The following is a 17,375-nucleotide window of genomic DNA, read 5'->3' as shown; positions in this document are numbered from 1 at the left end:
ACTTGTTTCTTTATATTGTCATGGAACTCCTCGGTATATTGGGGGCACATCATTCTCTATAAAGTAGTTACAATTCGTTGAGTCATTTAACACAAGTGACATCACTTAGCACGGATTATAAATGATGACATCACTAAGCATCATTCGTAAGGATACATATTGATGGCTCGTGTGTTTTATAAGGAAGCACGTAGTACAATGCTGCATTGGCAATAACTGGAAACATATGATCTACAGCTCTGCACAGGAGTGAAATCATTAAATTAGCTTTACATGCACCGCACATCTCCTCTGATTGGTGCGCTACTTGAGACTGGATAATGATGCTCATTACCATGATGATGAAGTGTTCCAGTTGCTAGATTTATAACAATGCAGCAGATGGGAAGCAGCTTTAAATACGGGTTATCTTACTGTACAGGCCCCATTCCCACACACTGCCCAGAGCAAGAGAGAAATGCATTACCAAAGCACGTGTGCTTGAAACACAACTGCACAGGACTTTCACTACATTGTTTCATGAGACAGAACCAGCAGTGCAGGAAGGGACACTGATTTCAGTTGCAAATACATATTTCCTACTCCTGGCTCGCAGAGAAATACTTTGGATAACAGTCAGGTTTGCCCTTTATATGGCCCCCAGGTCCACATGTGAAACGCAGCAATAACACATATCTTTGGACAGCAGGGGTCAGTGTTTCACTGGAGTGGGCAAATGATTTAGGACTGGCTGCACTGCCGACAACACTTGGGCACCACAACCTTTGCCAAATATAGTCCATAGTACATTTATAGGACAAAATATCATGCATAGAACACCTACCTAGGGTGTATTTTTCCTTAAAGGGGTTGTTCGCCTTTTAGTCAACTTTTCGTATGATGTAGAGAGGGATATTCTGAGACAATTTGCAATTGGTTTTCATTTTTTATTATTTGTGGTTTTTGAGTTATTTAGCAACTCTTTAGAATGCAATTTCAGCAATGTGGTTGCTAGGATCCAAATCAAAAGTACGATAGCAATTTTGTAGCCTAAAGGCAGAGACACACTGTCAGATTCGGGGATATTAGTCACCCAGCGACAAATCTCTTCTTCTTCGGGGCGGCCAATTTCCCCAAACTGCCTTCCCGCCGGCCAGAATGTATATCGCCGGTGGGATGGCACTTGGAGCAATTCGTTTTCCGAAGGCGCTCCAAGTTTCCTCGGGAGGAACTAAAAGTTAACTTAACTGTGAACCATCTCTTTAAATGCAAGATAAACTCAGCTTACAGGTATGGCTCACTTCCCCTTTATTATTGCAAAATGAAAACTGTATCGTCCAACTGGTATTTTATCATCAGTGCAGCAGCCATTCAATCACTGCACAGAACCCATTAACCTAAATCTGGGCATAGATGTGCAGATTATTAGACTATATTGGATGAATGAATGTCTGTTCTAATCTTTCGACCTGCAACTAACCATTCAGATTCATATAAAGTAGGAAAGAGAACAAATCACTCAATGGTCGGGCTACAGTCCTGCGCAGGTCCATTTTTTGAAACCAGTACCCGCAACCTGACCCGCACATTCCCGCTACCCGACCCGTACTAGGCCGACAAAACTTCTGACCCGGGGGACACACAAAACCGGAAGTAACTTCACATTTGCCCGGAAGCGCCGCCATTCCGGTGCCGAATCTTCCCCAAAAAATGTAAAAACTGGAAGAACCACGAGGGTGGGAGGGATCAAGCTCGGACCTTTGTTGGGTACCCAGCCAGGTTACCCCGGACTGCCCTCACGGCCAAGGAATTGAGGACTTTTTGGCTGAAACCCGACCACTTTGCGGGTATTCCACGGGTACCCGATGCAGGACTCTAGCTCAGGCCATTAATTGACTGACAGTCTCCCATTGATATGGTCAGATAGGTAATACATGCAGATATATTATCATTAGCCGATATAAATCTTTTAACCCGTTCGATCAACTGATTACGATGGCAAGTAAAATTTTGGGACAATCCACACACGGTCCGAAAATCATATGAATCTTCATTTCGTACAATAGTATTTGCATCTATGGCCAGCTAAAGTTGGCCATAGACGTAACGATTACGATCTTTCTTGGAAAAGATCTTTCCAGGAAAGATTGTTCGTTTCAATACACAAGTGTAGAGTTGAATCGTCAGATATACAGGTAGATATACAGGTAGATATACAGGTAGATATAAGGGAAGAAACAATAGAATTCTATCTGTATCTGACGATTCTGCACTAACAATGGCCGATGTTTTGGTCCCTTCAAAGGCACCCGATCAAAATTTTCCGTCCAGCCCAATCGACGAGCCGACCGATATCCAAGTCTTCTGCTGATATCGGTCGGCTCTTTTTCCACCAAACACGCAACGAATATCGGACGAAAATTAGTTTTGTACGATATTATCTGTGCGTCTATGGCTACCTTAAATGTTCATCCCTTGTACCCCAACCACACACATTATAAACTGCCAACGTATCTTGGAAACCCTTTGACTCTTTAATAGCTTCATTTACCATTTTCTCCCTTTGCTTCTAATCTACATCAGATTAACCCAATCAATAAGATTAGAGGGAAAGAATAACAGACAGGTCCTGGATTAAAGAGATTTGAGTGAAGGACCCTCCTTGTCTGATCTGGGCTCCCCCCGTGGTGTAACACACGCCAGCCACTCACACTGAGACACAATAACACAGGCTACTAGAGATGATTATCCCTCAATACAAACGCTCTCGAGAAACTGGGACAGTGCCAATACACTATATCAATGACTAGATCATCTGGGCTGATCCCAAACACTACACTTGATATATTTAGATTTAAAGTAGTTTTTGTATCTTATTTTCTAAACTGCCTTTTGTGTTCCAAAATATAACTAGGATCCCTAGTTATCTAATAGCAAGGAATGTATAGACCTGTCATATGAACAACCCTGCTGTAGTTCTAAAAATATCTAGGAGAATAACCAATTGTTCAACCATGGCCTCGCCCCTTCAGGTTCGGCTTCCAAGAATATCTTCAAAGCAGGACCTATGCGTTATACAGTACAGATATCGGATCAGTTATCTGGACACCTTTTATTCAGAAAACTCTGGAAAGGCGGTCTCCCACAGACTCAAATTTAATGAAATAATTGAAAATTTTAAAAAATGATTTCCTTTTTCTCTGTAATAATAAAACAGTAGTTTGTACTTGATCCCAACGAAGATATAATTAATCCTTATTGGAGGCAAAACCAGCCTATTGGGTTTATTTAATGTTTACATGATTTTCTAGTAAATTTAAAGGGGTTTTTCACGTTTAAGTTAGCTTTAAGACAGACAGAACCAGCCAGGCAGAAACAAATACAGCTTTAAATAGCGGTAAGTTATGTGTTAAAGAGGAGGCAGGGACTTCTTGTAATAGAAGGTATTCATATGCTTCATGTATACTGGAAAATTGCTTAGAATTAAAATATTTCATTAGGCAAAAAAAAGTTTCGGGGGGCATTACTACCCATCTAGACTGTAAGCTCTGAGTGACAGTGGCTTCCTTTCTCATGTGTCCATTTCATTCTTAATCTTTTATGTCATTGTATATATTATTTACCTCTCTATTTGTATATATTATTTATCTCCTCCTTACTATTAGTACTAAACTGCAAAGACACGGAGGGGGTTATTTATGAAAGGATGAGTTTTATAGGTTTATGAGGTTTTCTTACACCTCGAATAAACTCTTTCTGGTTTATGAAAAAACTCGAATGGAAAAAAAAGAGTTTTCGGTGAAAAACAACTGAAATCGCTCCAATTAATTTGAGTTTGCAAGAGAAACCCACTGAAAGAAACCTGAACATCATGAAGGCTACTTAAAGGGATACTGTCATGGGAAAAAAAAATTCAAAATGAATCAGTTAATAGTGCTGATCCAGCAGAATTCTGCACTGAAATCCATTTCTCAAAAGAGCAAACAGGTTTTTTTTATATTCAATTTTGAAATCTGACATGGGGCTAGAAATATTGTCAATTTCCCAGCTGCCCCTGGTCATGTGACTTGTGCTCTGATAAACTTCAATCACTCTTTACTGCTGTACTGCAAGTAAAGGTGGCCATACACGGGCCGATAAAAGCTGCCGACAGACCAAGTCGGCAGCTTATTGGCCCGTGTATGGGGGCCCCCGACGGGCTTCCCCGATCGAGATCTGGCCGAAAGTCGGCCAGATCTCGATCGGATGGGGTTAAAAATCCCGTCGGATCGCGGCCGCATCTGTTCGTTGATGCGGTCCCGCGATCCGCCCGCCCGTTTGGCGAACGCTAGGATCCGATCGTTGGGCCCTAGGGCCCACGATCGGATCAGCCCGATATTGCCCACCTCAAGGTGGGCATATCGGAGGGAGATCCGCTCGTTTGGCGTCATCGCCAAACGAGCGGATCTATCCGTGTATGGCCACCTTTAGAGTGATATCACCCCCTCCCTTGCCCCCCCCCCAGCAGCCAAGAACAATGGAAAGGTAACCAGATAGCAGCTCCCTAACACAAGATAACAGCTGCCTGATAGATCTAAGAACAACAATCAATAGTAAAAACCCATTTCCCACTGAGACACATTCAGTTACATTGAGAAGGAAAAACAGCAGCCTGCCAGAAAGCATTTCTCTCCTAAAGTGCAGGCACAAGTCACATGACCAGGGGCAGCTGGGAAATTGACAAAATGTCTAGCCCCATGTCAGATTTAAAAATTGAATATAAAGAAATCTGTTTGCTCTTTTGAAAAATGGATTTCAGAGCAGAATTCTGCTGGAGCAGCACTATTAACTGATTCATTTTGAAAAAACATTTTTTTCCCCATGATAGTATCCCTTTAAGATGGTTCAAGGGACCAACTTCCAGTTTAGGGGAATAATACATTTTTGATTGTGGTTTTCGATTGTGCACCCAGGCAAATTTATACGCTTTATTGTGAGTGCCGACTCCCTGTGGATATACACACACACACACACACACACACACACAGCAGTAGAGGAGCAAGAGCCCGAGCGGCAGTTGCAGAATTGTGATTGAACAGGTATGGCAGGCAGGGTATCATAAATATGACTCGGTAAATTCTACATAACAAGCCCAAAGGCAAAGAAAAGAGGACAAGCTCAGTCACTTGCTATTTGCACACGCTTTAGTCTGATTACTCTCACATGCTGGCAAGTATTTCTGTAGGTCAGAAGAGAACACTGAGGAATATTTGCTCTGCAGTGATGTGAAGGACATAAGTTACACATAACATACACACAATAAGCAATGCACAAACACATTATATATTTAAATCCGGGGTCTTCAGCTGGAGGGGGGGCTGATGTGGCCCTCCGAGAGATTTTTCATTGCTCCCAGATGTTGGAAGAACTCCACAGCATCATCACTGTATTATAATCTGGCTTCAATGTACATGTAATTGGACCACAATATGGAAACAGCTGGATGGCACTGCCAAAAATGATTATTAGCTTTATAGGATAGGGACCACCCACTCGTCTATTAATACATAGAACTTAATTGTTTGTATTACTCTATTGATCCCTCTCAGTTACAGTATATTATTGAATTGTTTATTGTACATCGATGTGTAGGCAAGTAACCCTAAATACAAATATTGATACATACAATTCTCTGTATACCGCCCCCTGGGACTTATGGTTGGGGATATGCAAATATTACCATTCTTGAGACGAAGGGCAGGACTCCACTGACAATTCCGCCGCGCTGCGAAAAAATGCAGGCGTCACGTCGGATGCAACGGAAATAAGGTAAGTAATGCTATTGTCAGATCGTGTCGCATTGTTGATGAGATGCGACATGACTGTCAGATGCAGGCGCAGCGTGTGCATCCGATAGTCGTGTCGCATCAACGCTGCAACCCAATCAGACAATAAAATTACTTACCTTATTTCCGTCGCATCTGATGTGACGCCTGCGTTTTTGCGCAGTGCGGTGGAATCGGTCGTGGAGTCCTGCCCAATAGGTGGCCAGACATAGGGCAGATTTAAGCTGCTGATTCGGGTCCTTTAACATAGTAACATAGCAAGTTAGGTTGAGAAAAAGACACTTGTCCATCAAGTTCAACCTTTTAAATTTTTTTAACCGGTCTAACTGCCAGTTGATCCAGAGGAAGGCAAAAAAAAAAACCCATTTGAAGCCTGTTCCATTTGCCTCAGAGGGGGAAAAAATTCCTTCCTGACTCCAAGATGCAATGGGACCAGTCCCTGGATCAACTTGTACTATGAGCTATCTCCCATATCCCTGTATTCCCTCACTTGCTAAACACCATCCAACCCCTTCTTAAAGCTATCTAATGTATCAGCCTGTACCACTGATTCAGGGAGACAATTCCACATCTTCACATCTCTGACTGTAAAAAAAAAAACACTTGCGAATATTAAAGGTATACTGTCATGGGAAAAAAAATTTTTCAAAATGAATCAGCAGAATTCTGCACTGAAATCCATTTCTGAAAAGAGCAAACCGATTTTTTTATATTCACTTTTGAAATCTGACATAGGGCTAGACATATTGTCAATTTCCAAGCTGCCCCAAGTCATGTGACTTGTGCTCTGATAAACTTCAATCACTCTTTACTGCTGTACTGCAAGTTGGAGTGATATCACCCCCTCCCTTTTCCTCCCAGCAGCCAAACAAAAGAACAATGGGAAGGTAACCAGATAGCAGCTCCCTAACACAAGATAACAGCTGCCTGGTAGATCTAAGAACAACACTCAATAGTAAAAACCCATGTCCCACTGAGACACATTCAGTTACATTGAGAAGGAAAAACAGCAGCCTGCCAGAAAGCATTTCTCTCCTAAAGTGCAGGCACAAGTCTCATGACCAGGGGCAGCTGGGAAATTGACAGAATGTCTAGCCCCATGTCAGATTTCAAAATTGAATATAAAAGAATCTGTTTGCTCTTTTGAGAAATGGATTTCAGTGCAGAATTCTGCTGGAGTAGCATTATTAATTGATGCGTTTTGAAAAAAAAAAAAAAAAAACATGTTTTCCGATGACAGGATCCCTTTAAGAGTTTTTTTATTAGACTCCCAATTTCTGCCTGTGTATGGGGCCCTCAGACAGGCCTCCCCGACCGATATCTGACCAAAAGATATCGATTGTTTTTTCCCATCTGATCAAAGACGGAATCAGCAGTCCTTGTCCAGTCGGTGCCTATTTCCTTCATAGTAATCCAATCATTTGGAACTAGTTCCAAACAACTGGATTAGCCCAATATTGCCCGGGAGACATGCCCGGACTGGCAATCTGTGGGTTCTGGCAAATGCCAGAGGGGCTGCTGTAAAATACCATAGACACTCACTATTTATTGGGCTGGTGGGGGGCTGTTTGGGCCACTGTGTGGCCTGTTAGGGCCTCTGGGTACCTGAAATGCCAGGGCCTATTTTGATTCTCAGTCCAGACCTGCTGGGAGATATGAAACAGGCAAGTTTAAAAATCACATCATAAAAGAACGCATAGGTGCATTGATGTGGTCCTCATCAACGGGAAGTCTCCCCACTAAATAATAGTGACTGTGTATGACATTTTACAGCAGACCCTCTGACATTTGCCAAAACCCACAGATTGCCAGTCCAGCCCTAAAGGGCTTCTGCAGGCCCCAGTGAATGATCAGATATTTGGCCCTAAGAATCAGTCCAATTTGGCGCATGTTGGTGACCAAATTCTGAACTAGCAAGGTCGCCAAATGATCAGATATGTCTGCGTATGGCCCCTTGGGCTGTTGCACATGTTTTAACCATCACTCTCCTCCACCAGAGAACAGACACAGTACAAAAGCCCCTGTCTGTGAGTCAACACCAATGTTATAAATGAATGAAAAGTGCACACCTTTGCATAGCAGAGGCATAAGGCCAAAAGGAAGATTTTGTCCAGTAGAAAAAAATTCACATTATACATTAACGGCAGAACTTCGCGGTGCGATGTGATCGGCTGCAACGTGCTGAGTGGAAAGAATAGAGGCGTAGAATATAATTTAAGTTATGGAAACATCGCAGCTACAAACTACATGCATCACACAGGACACGACTGTCAGATGCGAACGTCGCATCTTCATCCTACAGTTGGATGCATGTAGTTTGTAGCTGCGATGTTTCTATAACTTGAAATATATTCGGCGCCTCCGACTGGTCACCTGCGTTTCCTCTCAGCGCAACTAATCGGATAACATTGCCCGACTTTTCCAATTACTTTCTATTTTCTGTGAGTAACTATTCTTCTGATATTGAAGTGTAAATCTAATTTCTCACCTTTCTAAAGCAGCTCTGGGGAGGGGGAGTCTCCGACCGTCTAAACTGTTCAAAATTGATACATTTAGTGGATTTTTTTGTCCCCGCTGAGCAGAATCCGTGAGTTTCATTCAGTTGAATTGATACAGTAGTTGCTAATATTCCACAGATACTGCCGAGTAATGTATCAACTAATTTTATAAACTACATGTAGCCAATTGCTACAGTTCAGAATTTGCTGCTGGATCAATGAGCTGCCAGGCTCAAACACTAGAGACACTAACATTTAAACTTTAATTTTGGGAAAATGGTAAAAAATAAAAGATGGAAAGCAATTGGAAAAAGCCTTTGTTTAATTTAAGCAATCTGAAAACAACACAACTCAAAAAGTGTTTGGAAGCTGAACAACCCCTTTAATCCACATTTTAAAGGAGAAGGCAAGCTACAGAGGCATTTTATTGCCAATAGATTAGCTGCAATAGTGAAAGCTAGAATGCTATATTTATTCTGTAGAATGTTTTACCATACCTGAGTAAAAAGCTCTAGAATCTCTCTGTTTTTTTAGGATAGCAGCTGCAGTATTAGCTTGGTGTGACATCACTTCCTGCCTGAGTCTCTCCCTGCTCAATTATAGCTCTGGGATCAGATTACAGCAGAGAAGGGAGGGGGAAGAGGAACAAACTGAGCATGCTCACGCCCGGGGCAATGAGGTTTAAGCTGAAAACAGGAAGTCTGATACAGAAGCCCATGAGTACACAATAGAAGGAAAGAAATGAAGTGTTTCTATTGACAGAGGACTCAGAGCAGCATTACTTTGAGGGTTTACTGGTTTATTTATATAGACCTTTCTGATAAGGCTTACTTAGTTTTAACCTTTCCTTCTCCTTTAAAGTTATTTGTAAATATAATTGCTTTTAAAAGTAGCATCTATCTTTCGCTTTTTGGGCGAGTTTGTCATTTGAAACAATGTTGTAGAAGCCGATTATCAGCCCTGCGAAAAAGCATTCAATGCTACATTGTTTCAAGAGACAGAACCGGCCGTAAAGAAAAACTATACATTCCATTGCAAATATCTTTAAAAGCAAAGCCCAGTTTAAACAAAATGTACATTAAAAATCAGAAATACAGTTTTCTTTCTTTAGGTTTTACATCCCCTTTTAGGGTAAGGCCACACGAGGAGATTCGGGGAGATTTTGTCGCCTGGCGACTAATCGCCTCGTCTTTTGAGCGACTATATCCCCGAACTGCCTCTGTGGTTTTTTTGCCTCACTGAGGCAACTTCGGGCGACTATAGAAAACGAATCGCTGCGTGTGCATTAGCGCAGGCGACTTTGCATTGTAACCTATGGGGGAAACTGCCGAGGCAGTTCGGGGAGATAGTCGCTCAAAAGACGAGGCGATTAGTCGCCAGGCGACAAAATCTCCCCGAATCTCCTCGTGTGGACTAGCCCTTAATGATTCCAAGACCAGACAATGATTCCCAATAAATGAACAAAAGAATCTTGCACATGACTTGCCCAGACAAGCACTAAACAGCTTGAGTTAACACTTCACCTGCCAGAAAGGTAGCCAATATGCTATGTTCAGCAGCCCAACGTATGGCATCCTATCAGCACATCCACAGCTATGCAGGGAAGGGGGGAGTCAAATATGAGTCCAGATTGTGCTCAATGGTCTCTTGATTAGGGGAAGCACTTTGTGGATAAGGATGATTAGCTGCGCCTCCCTTGCTACTCGAGCACCAATCAGTGCATTTAGAATTGCTGTACCTTATAAATGAGATAACAGGGGACAAAGTCATTTGTCAAATAGGATTGTAACTGGATATCAGACAGAGGGGGATCATGCACCGCATATGGAGATTAGCTCCCAAATGACAGCATCATGGTGTCTGATAGGAGCAGACAGTGGATAGACTCGTTGACTGCATCCCACCCTTCCCCCAACACCAATTCCTTTTTTATTTTCTGCAGATTTGGCTAAGAACTAGGATGAGGGGTTTTAACCTTCAGACCTCTGATATGGATTTCCTTCCAAGCCTTGTGTTAGTCACCCAACACCAGGATAAGTGCAAGGCCGGGTCATGTGCTACAGAGGAAGTTATTATATAGACGTGGCACATCTCTCTTATACAGACTATTGAACTAGTGTCTGCTGTTTTATAAAATAACACCAATTCCTGAAAACCATTTTTATTATTAGGGCTGCACCAAATCCAAGATTCTGTTCACCATTTGGCCAGGATTTGGACAAATCCACGTGCCTGGCCAAACCAAATCCAAATCCTAAAGATCACCTGACTTTTCATCACCTGCAAAATCTCTCTTCCGGTTCTCTTTTACCCTATCAGCTCAGTATTTGGCCAAATCTTTCTTACCCTATCAGCTCAGTATTTGGCCAAATCTTTCACTAAGGATTCTGGATCAGGGATTGGAGAATTTTTTTCTCCTTGTTTCGCCACGGAAGTGACGCCCATAGACTTGAAGGGTGTTCCGCGTCAAAGAAAATTCGCCAACACGGCCCAATGGGCTTAGAACAGGGTTGCCCTGGAGGGAGGGTTAGGCCCTGCCGACTAAGAAGTAAAAAGACTTACGGGGCCCTAAGTTATATTAAATTTAATCTTCTCGTGTTTCCTAGTAGCAGCTCAATGATGCAAATCAGTGACTTTTTAACTGTTACAAGTTGATACATTAGTTGCTACATTGCAGCTTCGGCCTAATAATGAACATGCTCTCCTTATATACACTAAACTCCACTGATACATTAGTAGCTGCCAGTTTTGTTTTGCAGCAGAAAAATGTATCAATTCATGGATAAAACGAGCTAGAAAGTTTTTTACATGCGGCAATTCCGATGAATTCAGATTTTTTTTTTTGTACCTCGCTCAAATTTACTCAGAGTTGTAAATGGACCCAATCATGAGAAATAAGATAACAAAAATTAAAATGCAATGCATGTGCTTATAAACATATAATACAAAAGAGACAAGAATATCCTTTAAATTACATCCTTATAAACAGTGCTGAGTGATGTCATTGGTTACAATCCCAGCTTAGTGATGTAATTTCTGTCACATGACTGGTGTATTATAATAAATAAAGTACCCCCTGCTGCAAAATGTGAGGATATTAGAAATCACCTTGGAGTATGGTCATGGGACTCCTTGATAACTTATAATATCCTTATATTTTATTCACTGTATAGTCCAATACAAATACCAGCATCTGTGAGGAGCAATCTGGGAGCTGCTGTTCTAGAGCCTTATTAAATAGATATTCTATATGTCTGTAACTGAAAATGATCACATTACTGCAGATTTAGTGAAATGTATTCAAAGGGGAACAAGAATCAAAACTTGCTACCAATCCTACATGGCCCGCGAGAACTCCCTCCCATAGCAATTTCATGGTGGTAGAAACGTGTCTTTAGCGTGTGCAGATGTGACTGTAAGACACTGTGGCCTTTCCAGGAAAGCACACGAGGAGGAGTAATGTTTATAAACACAGGAACCACATAAAATAAACCCTTCAGGCACAGGTTCCGATCAACTGTTCTACTAGTGCTCTGCATTACTGAGGAGTCCCCAGTGCAAGACATTTATGAGATGCTTAGGAGCCAGGCCACCCGTGCAGTCTCACATATATTTCAGGAGCCACAGGAGGAGCATCGTACACACACATAACACATGGCTCCAAAACATTAAGGGCCTACAAGAATGTTTTAGGCTTCACAGATCCCAGACAGATATGCGTAGCTCTGTGTTGCAAGGATCAATACATCAATTCGTTTAAAACGTATGGGTTAGTTCTCCCCAAATCTCCTCGTGTGAACTAACCCTAAGTGATGAGAACTAATTGTATTTGCATACTATTTTAATTAATACAGAACACTGGAAAACCTCTAGACACAGCGTATCGGGATCCACCTGCCCCCGAGGAAAGAATAACTGTTACTATAGGCACCATCTCTCCCTACTATACCTGCTATCCCACAGTCACACTCCCTTCCCAGAGACTATTATCCCACTGTTACTATAGACACCATCTCTCCCTACTATACCTGCTATCCCACAGTCACACTCCCTTCCCAGAGACTATTATCCACTGTTACTATAGGCACCATCTCTCCCTACTATACCTGCTATCCCACAGTCACACTCCCTTCCCAGAGACTATTATCCACTGTTACTATAGGCACCATCTCTCCCTACTATACCTGCTATCCCACAGTCACAGTCCCTTCCCAGAGACTATTATCCCACTGTTACTATAGGCACCATCTCTCCCTACTATACCTGCTATCCCACAGTCACACTCCCTTCCCAGAGACTATTATCCCACTGTTACTATAGGCACCATCTCTCCCTACTATACCTGCTATCCCACAGTCACACTCCCTTCCCAGAGACTATTATCCACTGTTACTATAGGCACCATCTCTCCCTACTATACCTGCTATCCCACAGTCACACTCCCTTCCCAGAGACTATTATCCACTGTTACTATAGGCACCATCTCTCCCTACTACACCTGCTATCCCACAGTCACACTCCCTTCCCAGAGACTATTATCCACTGTTACTATAGGCACCATCTCTCCCTACTATACCTGCTATCCCACAGTCACACTCCCTTCCCAGAGACTATTATCCACTGTTACTATAGGCACCATCTCTCCCTACTATACCTGCTATCCCACAGTCACAGTCCCTTCCCAGAGACTATTATCCCACTGTTACTATAGGCACCATCTCTCCCTACTATACCTGCTATCCCACAGTCACACTCCCTTCCCAGAGACTATTATCCCACTGTTACTATAGGCACCATCTCTCCCTACTATACCTGCTATCCCACAGTCACACTCCCTTCCCAGAGACTATTATCCACTGTTACTATAGGCACCATCTCTCCCTACTATACCTGCTATCCCACAGTCACACTCCCTTCCCAGAGACTATTATCCACTGTTACTATAGGCACCATCTCTCCCTACTACACCTGCTAGGTAGTCCTGAGCACACAAAGTCAAAAAGCATCTGTTTAAATCAAACTTTGTGAATTCTCCTGCTGAGTTATACAACACATATATTCTTCAGCCACAGACAATATACATTTTAAGCACTATAATCTTATAAAAACTTAGGATAAAATATTTAGTACATGGAAAAAGGACTGATGCCAATAGAACACCCACAGGAGCAGTATACACGAGAAACTCATAAGAGAGAATAGCATTTTTGGCACTGATGTAGTGCAATGAATAAGTCATACTGAATCACACACTTGGTGGGCTCACAAAACACATCATCAAGGACCAATGTTCCACACACTGGAAATCCACAATCCACAATATATGTATATATCAACAGATCCGCACTCCCACTATTAACCCTTGTATGGTCTGCCCGGGTGCTGCTCCTGGGATTGAATGTACATAGAAAGGATGTTAGCGCACTCCTGGGACTTGAATAATGTTATATTTTATTTCATCATGGAATATATATATATATATATATATATATATATATATATAGGATCTGATATGTTCTGGAGGGTGGTATGGTGGTTATACAGGTATGGGATCCGCTATCAGGAAACCTGTTATCCAGAAAGATCCAAATTTTAAGCAAATAATGACATTTTTTTTTTATTATTTCCTTTTGCTCTGTAACAATAAAATATTACATTGTACTTGATCCAAACGAAGATATAATGCATCCTTGTTGGAAGCAAACCCAGCATATTAGGTTTATTTAATGTTTGAATGATTTTTAGTAGACTACCCTACCCCCCCTACCCCCGCCTAGCTGCTACCCCGGGCAAATGCCCCTAAGTTTTTACTTACCCAGCTAAGTTCAGTCTTTACTTACCCAACTAGTGCAGATTCTGTCCAGCAAAGTTCACGGCACCATCTTCAGCATGAGACCGGTGCTTTAGCAATTTTCATGAGTTTCGGCGCATGCGAAAATTGCTCCAACTGCGCATGCGTCACTATGCCGGTCTCATTCTGAAGATTACTGAGGCGCCTGAAGATGGCGCCGTGAACGCCGCTGGACAGAATCTGCACGGAGGGGTAAGTAAAGATTTAGGGGTATTTGCCCGGGGTAGCAGCTAGGCGGGGGGTAGAGGAGGGAGGGGGTCTATGTAGGGTAGGGGGTAGGGTTTGTTTCTCCTTTAAGGTATGAATATCCAAATTAAGGAAAGACCCATTACCCGGAATAACCCAGGTCCCATCACACACACATACATCAAGTGACACTTAGCTGTAAGAATACAGAACATAAGAGCTGCATATGTCTGGCAGGGCCAAACTGCAGCCCACCAGCTACTGCTAAACTATAACTCCCATTACCCATTGGGGGAATTAGGGATTAGCACTTGGGGGATCAGATGGAAGACAGAAGGGGAATCATCCTTGTACTATTCTACCCCAAAATTGCAAAATGGAGACACAGACATAGCAGCAAACAGAGATGATAGAGAGAGACATATACAGAATCCCCATCGAATGCCAATAAAGGCAGGTTACCTGCTGGAGCACACGACTGTCCCCACTACACCCCAATAGCCAATAGCAGCACATGTCTGTGGGTAGGAGGCAGCTGAAGGCACAAAGCTATGAATGAGCCAGAATGGCAGATACTGCGACTACATACCTTCACAGCCCCTTCCTACCTGTATTAATGTGCCTCCCATAGGCCTACGCTGTAAGCTCCGGTCGCCTCCTCCTCCAGGGATAAACAGACCGGGCACGGGGCGATACCAGCCGAAAGGTTAAACCCAAGCTCTGCCAACTACTGCTGCCACACTGCTTACCGCAAGAGCAGCGGGCTGGGCGGAGATTCAGTGAGCCTCACTCGTTCATTGGATAAGCAATCTGCCAATCACGCCTGATGGCTGACCAATGCGCGTCGGAGAAGAGGAGGGCCTGGGACACAAAGAACTCTGAGCCAGGAAACCTGGACTGACGGTCGATGACGTCTCTGCAGTGGGCAGGCCGTCTGTTTCTGCCAAAAATAAATTGTATTCTATATATATATATATATATATATATATATATAAAACGGTCTGTGTGCTATACTCCGTTGTCGGCAGAGGTCGCGCCTCAGCATTGAACGTGATTTGCAATCTGCAGTGGTTGGGGATAACTTTAGCGCGCAGTCCGAAACTGCCTTGTGATTGGTCCACCTGTTATTGGCCGCGCCCACAGGTGCTGCGCGCTTTATAAATCTAGCGGCGTAGTGTTCTCTGATTGGCATTTGCGACTTGTATTTATGTGTTCGCAAGGTATGCTGGGAATGGTTCCCAATAGCAACAGCTTGGCATGTACAGTACAGCTCATTCCCTATTGACCAGCTGACTAGTTCCTAAATGGGACTTGTAACTTTCACTTACCCTTGTCATGATGTTTGTACTTGGTCTTCCCTCTTTTTAATTATTCACCTTTCTGCCTATTTCCATCTGGTTGCCAAGTTAAAGGAATACTGTCGTGGAAAAACATGTTTTTTCCAAAACGCATCAGTTAATAGTGCTACTCCAGCAGAATTCTGCACTGAAATCCATTTATCAAAAGAGCAAACAGATTTTTTTATATTCAATTTTGACATTTTGTCAGTTTCCTAGCTGCCTCCAGTCATGTAACTTATGCCTGCACTTTAGGATGGAACTACTTTCTGGCTGACTGTTATTTCTACTACTTTATGTAACTGAATGTGTCTCAGTGGGACTTGGATTTTACTATTGAGTGTTGTTCTTAGATCTACCAGGCAGCTGTTATCTTGTGTTAGGGAGCTGCTATCTGGTTACCTTCCCATTGTTCTTTTGTTTGGCTGCTGGGGGGAGGTGATATCACTCCAACTTGCAGTACAGCAGTAAAGAGTGATTGAAGTTTATCAGAGCACAAGTCACATGACTGGGGGCAGCTGGGAAACTGACAATATGTCTAGCCCCATGTCAGATTTCAAAATTGAATATAATAAAATCTGTTGGCCCTTTTGAAAAAATGGATTTCAGTGCAGAATTCTGCTGGAGCAGCACTATTAACGGATGTGTTTTGAAAAAAACATGGCCCTATATGATACCAGCAAAACTCCCAGTGAGCCCAGGTGTCAGTGGGCCCTCCTGCTTTTCACCATTTGCAGGGGAATGTAATAAAAGTCGGTAATGGAAAAACGAATTGGCAATGCGAAAAGTTATGCCTTTGCACAAACAAATTTTGCTTTGCGCAAATTTAATATAGCTTTTGCGAACCCGGAAACTGTTTAGTCACCACTTCCAACTCTTCAGTAAGCTTTGGGTCTTCTTCTGGCACTTTCGGCGCATGCGCAGTTGTCAAAAACCGGAAGATTGCTCCAACTGCGCATGCGCCGGTACGGCGCTTACTTCACGAAGATTACCATGAGAAGAAGATGGCGCCCTGAACTCCGATGCGCTGAATCTGCAGCGAGGGGTAAGTAAAGAGTTGGGGGCATTTACAGAGGGTAACACCTAGGTTGGGGTGGAGCAGGGAGGGGTATCTATGTAGGGTACGGGTAGGGGATTTTAAAATAAAGGGTTTGGTTCTCCTTTAAGAGCCGAATTTCCAGTTATTAAACCGTAAATTCGGCTCTACTAGTGCAGAGAGCGCAATCACTCATGTGCAAGAACGGTAAGTGCTGGGGAGCGGTATGGCGGGAGCCGCCTCAGGCGGCAAGGGGCAGAGAATCGCCCCTGCCTAAAATCACACTAAAATTACCTCAGATACAGTGTATTGTTCTTTATCTCAATATACTCAATAAACTACTTGAATTTTTTTATTAAAATTACCTCAGATATTTGGCAGAGCTGGGCAGTGTCGGACTGGGGTGATTGGTGCCTGCAGTTCAGAACTAGGGAAGAAGCGGACTGGGCTGGCGGCTTTGTTTCCTCTGTGTCCCGCTGGCCCAGTCAGCTTCTTCCCTGACTGTCGGACCCTGGATCTGGGGGCAACGCCATGGTGGGTTTACGTCTGTTTTTTGTGGTTTTCTGTTTCTCCTAATGTGAGAGCTCAAAGGCATTATCAGGCTGTATGACCCTTGGCTGGATTATAGGTCATTTAACTATTACCCAGGTGATAGTTTATAGG

General features: G+C 42.9%; 1 protein-coding gene across 2 annotated transcripts in view; it reads right to left on the bottom strand.

Annotated features, from left to right (window-relative positions):
* tiam1.L (T cell lymphoma invasion and metastasis L homeolog) overlaps positions 1 to 15,131 on the bottom strand; it is a 228,642-nt gene extending 213,511 nt beyond the window's left edge. The window contains exon 1 of one of the 2 annotated variants that reach the window (XM_018245947.2): positions 14,948 to 15,131. The gene's annotated coding sequence lies outside the window, so the exon portion shown is untranslated. The remainder of the gene's footprint in view (positions 1 to 14,947) is intronic. The other variant, XM_041581580.1, reaches the window with a different exon arrangement.
* Positions 15,132 to 17,375: the final 2,244 nt, after the last annotated feature.

Source organism: Xenopus laevis, chromosome 2L (assembly GCF_017654675.1).
Source record: "Xenopus laevis strain J_2021 chromosome 2L, Xenopus_laevis_v10.1, whole genome shotgun sequence".
Lineage (NCBI taxonomy): Eukaryota > Metazoa > Chordata > Amphibia > Anura > Pipidae > Xenopus > Xenopus laevis.
Note: the sequence above shows the minus strand (reverse complement) of the source record. Positions and strands in the feature narration are given on the sequence as shown.